Source organism: Carlito syrichta, unplaced genomic scaffold (genome assembly GCF_000164805.1).
Source record: "Carlito syrichta isolate Samal-C Ts95f unplaced genomic scaffold, Tarsius_syrichta-2.0.1 Scaffold304746, whole genome shotgun sequence".
Taxonomy (NCBI): Eukaryota; Metazoa; Chordata; class Mammalia; order Primates; family Tarsiidae; genus Carlito; species Carlito syrichta.
The window spans coordinates 160,492-165,291 of record NW_007248842.1 but is presented as its reverse complement, the minus strand read 5'-3'; positions in this window follow the sequence as shown (position 1 = coordinate 165,291).

Below are 4,800 nucleotides of genomic sequence, written 5' to 3'. Positions count from 1 at the left end.
AGCCGGAATTACAGGCACGCGCTACCATGCCCGGCTGATTTTTTGATATATAGTAGAGATGAGGTCTCGCTGCCCAGGCGGGTCTCGAACCCGCAGGTTCAGGCAATCCATTCACCTCAGCCTCCCAAAGGCGCGGGATTACAGGCTGAGCCACCGAGCCCAGCTAATTTTTTATTTTTTTTGTAGAGCTAAGGTCTCACTATGTTGCCCAGGCTGTTCTCAGACTCCTAGCCCAAGCAATCCTCTTGCTTCAGCCTCCCAAAGTGCCACCACACCCAGCTGTTATTCCATTTTATAGCTTAACAAGTCTTTGTTGAATTGGCCAGGCACGGCGGCTCACACCTGCAATACCATAATTGGGAGGCTGAGTGGTAGGATCTCTTGAGGCCAGGAGTTCAGAACTAGCCTGGACAACACAGTGAGACACTGTCTCTCTCTTTTTCTTTTTTTGGGGGGGAGTCGGAGTCTCACTCTTTTGCCCAGGCTGGAGCTCACTGGCATGCTCATGGCCACCCCAGAGTCAACCTGCTGGGCTCTGGCAATCCTTCTGCCTCAGCTTTCCAAGTAGCTGGAACTACAGGCACGCACTACCATGCCTGGATAATTTTTGATTTATTGTAGAGATGAGGTCTTGCCAAGTTACCCGGCTGGTCTCGAACCCTCAGGCTCAGGCAATCCACTCACCCCAGCCTCCCAAAGTGCTGGGATTACAGGCTGAGCCACTGAATCTGGCCAGAGACACTGTCTCTTAAAAAAAAAAAATGTTGGCTGGGCTCGGTGGCTCAGCCTGTAATCTCACGCTTTGAGAGGTCGAAGTGAGTGAATTGCCTGAGACCGCGGGTTCGAGACCTGCCTGGGCAACTTGGCGAGACCTCATCTCTACAATAAATTAAAAAAATTAGCCGGGCATGGTAGCGTGCACCTGTAGTTTGGCTACTTGGAAGACTGAGGCGGAAGGATGTGTTGCTATTTGGTCCCTAGGTTGATATGGATAAGGTATGAGAAGTAAGGAGAGTTGGATTGTTAATTATCATAGTTTTTGTTGCTTCTTGTGTATTTATTATATATTCATCTACGTATACATTCAACAAACAAGTACTGAAGGCCTACTATATTCCAGGCCCAGACACTGTTAAGCACTGGGGATGCACAAATACGTTTTAGACACTGCCCTCAAGATGTTCACCAAAGCAAGAATTCAAGCCAGGCTCGGTGGCTCAGCCTGTCATCCCGCGCCTTCGGGAGGCTGAGGTGAGTGGATTGCCTGAGCCTGAAGGTTCGAGACCGGCCTGGGCAGCGAGACCTCATCTCTACAATAAATCAAAAAATCAGCCGGGCGTGGCAGCGTATGCCTGTAAGTCCGGCTACTGGGAAGGCTGAGGTGGAAGGATCGCCGGAGCCCGGCAGGTCGAGGCTGCGGTGGCCGGGAGCGGCCACTGCACTCCAGTCTGGGCGACAGAGTGAGACTCCAACTCAAAAAAAATAAAAAATAAAAAAAATAAAAAAAATAAAAAAAATAAATAAATACCACACTCCTGTAGTCCCAGCTATTCTGGAAACTGAATCAGGAGGATTACCTGAGTTTAGGAGGTTGAGGCTATGGTGAGCCATGATTGCACCACTGCGCTCCAGTCTGGGTGACAGAGCGAGATCTCCAAAAAAAAAAAGCTTGAGTTGTGAGGACCTGGGGTTATGAGGGTCTGAAGTCAACCTGGGGATGTGAGGAAGCCTCTCAGCAAAGGTTTCTCCTGACCTGAGTCATTTAGAAGAGGAGTTAGAAGAGGAGTTAGAAGCGGCCAGGGTTTCTCAAGACAGAAAAGTGTGTCCCTTTTGAAAGACAGCCCAGCATACTTCAGGAAGGAGGGATGGAAAGGGGATCAGATTACACCAGGTCAAATAGAAGTTCCAGTGGGGTCGCCAGCGGCTAAATGCACCTGAACTTGTTTTGGGGCTTTTGTTTTCCACACACATATCCCAGCACTTTTGGGAGGCCAAGGCGAGTGAATTGCCTGAGCCTGCAGGTTCAGGTTTGAGACCAGCCCGGGTACCTTGAAGAGGCATAGTCTCTACCATAAATAAATACATAAATTAGGTGGGCGCGGTAGCAGGTGCCTGTAGTGCTGGCTACTTGGAAGGTTGAGGCTGAAGAATCGCTGGCGCCCAGCAGGTAGAGGCTGCGGTGGCTGTGAATGTGCCACTGGTCTCCAGTCTGGGCGACAGAGTGAGACTCCAACTCAAAAAAAAAATGTTGCCTCAATCATGCTTGGGGTTACCTTTTCCAGGGTACTGCAGGGTTCTGGGGTCTTCCATCAAGACTTTGGGACATAGTCATATGTCATTCTTGCTGATACACAGTTTCACATAATCTACAGGCCCAGAGGTGCAGAAGCATCAGAAAAGCGTTAAAAAAAATGAGCCCAAGAGCCAAATCCCCCATATTTAAATTCTATCTCTGCCTGTCTGAGCCTCACTTTACTAATCCATGAAATAGGGAGAATGGTAACATTTAACCCATAGAGCTTATGGGAGGAATAAATGAATTACAATATGTAGAATTCTCAACAGTGCCTGTTAAAATGCAACAATTTTAAGTGTTAGCTATTTTTAAAAAATAATTGTAGCATGGGAATTGGGCAAGGTTAGGAACTCCACTAAAATTTTGCATCTTGGCTGGGCGCAGTAGCTCACGCCTGTAATCCCAGCACTTTGGGAAACTGAGGTAGGAGGATTGTTTGAAGCTAGGAATTTGAGACTAGCTTGGGCAACATAGCGAGGTCCCATCACTACAAAAAATTTTAAAATTAGCCAGGCATAGCACACGCCTGGAGTCCCAGCTACTCAGGAGACTGAGGATAGGGGATCACTTGAGCCCAGGAATTCAAGGTTGTGGTGAAACCCTGTCTCAAAAAAAAAAAAAAAAAATTTTTTTTTTTTTTGCATCTCCTGGGTGATACTGCCAAAGAACAGAGAAAGAGTCTTTATTTCCCACAAATCATCATTCTCTTCCCAGAGATGGATCGCCGGAGCCCAACGGGTCGATGCTGGGGTGGCTGTGAGTGTGCCACTGCTCTCCAGCCTGGGTGACGGAGTGAGACTCCAACTTAAAAAAAAAAAAAAAAAATGTAGGCTCCTCTCTCTTACTTGGCACTTCTCAAAGGGTCCTCCCTCTTTTCCTCCACTCCTCCCTCTCTGGACACCTGTCAAGATCGAGACGCCTGAATATGAATCCCGACTCATTTCTCAGCTGCCCGACCCTGAACAAGCAAGTCACTTAAGCGCCTAGACTCTCAGTTTCTTTGTAAGACAGATAGCAGTCCTCTCTGACAAAGCGTTGTGAGGATCTAAGCAACACTGCACGTAAGAAGCTTAGCAGAGTGTCTGACACAGCCGGAAGCATGCCATAGACGAGAGAGGGCAAGGCTTATTAGAAAGTCATTGTCTTCCCTGGGGTCTCATTAAGAGATGAAATTAACAAGAGAGGCTGGACCAGCCACTGTCTTCCTCCTCGGCTTCATCTGAGAAAGAGGCTTCCCCACCTGCAGCCTAGAATGTCCATGATGGGGGGAACAGTAGGAAAGAGAAGAGGAGGAAGGTAGCGGGGAATGAACGAAGCACAGAAATCAAAATAAAACAAAGTGCTGATCGAAATGAGAAACACAGGCTGGGCACAGTGACTCAAGCCTGTAATTCTAGTACTTCAGGAGGCCGAGGCGGGAGGATGGCTTGAGCCCAGGAGTTAGAGACCAGCCTGAGCCACATAGCGAGACCTTGACTCTACAAGATACCAAAAAATTAGTCAGGTGTGTGACCCGCACCTGGTTATTCCAGCTACTTGGGAGGCTGAGGCAGGAGGATGGCCTGAGCCCTGGAGTTTGAGGCAGCGGTGAGCCTTGATTGTGCCACTGCGTTCCAACCTGGGCAACAGAATGAGATTCCGATTCAGAAAGAAAAAGAAACGTCTGTTCGCTAGGCACACCAAACAGAGAACGCAGGCCAGACCCTAAAAAGATCCTTTAGAGCCGGGCTCGGTGGCTCAGCCTGTAATCCCGCGCCTTTGGGAGGCTGAGGTGAGTGGATTGCCTGAGCCCGCGGGTTCGAGACCCGCCTGGGCAGCGAGACCTCATCTCTACAATGAATCAAAAAATCAACCGGGCATGGTAGCGCATGCCTGTAATTCCGGCTACTCGGAAGGCTGAGGCGGAAGGATCGCCGGGGCCCAGCAGGTCGAGGCTGCGGGGGCCGGGAGTGGCCACTGCACTCCAGTCTGGGCGACAGAGTGAGATTCCAACTCAAAAAAAAAAAAAATTCTTTAGTTAGTAAGGAAGGCCGGACAACAGCAAATGGGTCAAAAAATTCTCCCCATCTATTGTTGCTGAGTTTGCGGCTCTTCACACACGCATCTGCTTCCAAGAGCAGTGGTGGAGAAAGCATCCCGGAAGCCACAGGCCACAAGCCAGCACTTGACCGCAAGTATGTGTGCTGGAAAAGCCTGTCTCACTCAGAAGGAACTACTTCCAAAGGTGGATCCACTTTGGCTGGTTTCCAGTGTGCTTTCTTGGCTTCACTGATTGCTGTTAAAATATTGTCCAAAAAAATCACTTATATCTTAAACAATTCAGGTGATCACCCTGCTCCGGTCTTGTAGACACCCTATGGGGCAATCGGCCTGCAGGAAGCAGGTGAGATAGAAGCTTCGAAGGGGTATGCAGTGTCTGTTTTTATTTCTGCTGCCCACACTGTATTTAATATTCAGGGTCTGCTGTAACACTTACATATTGGTCTCGTTTAATCCTCTCGGTA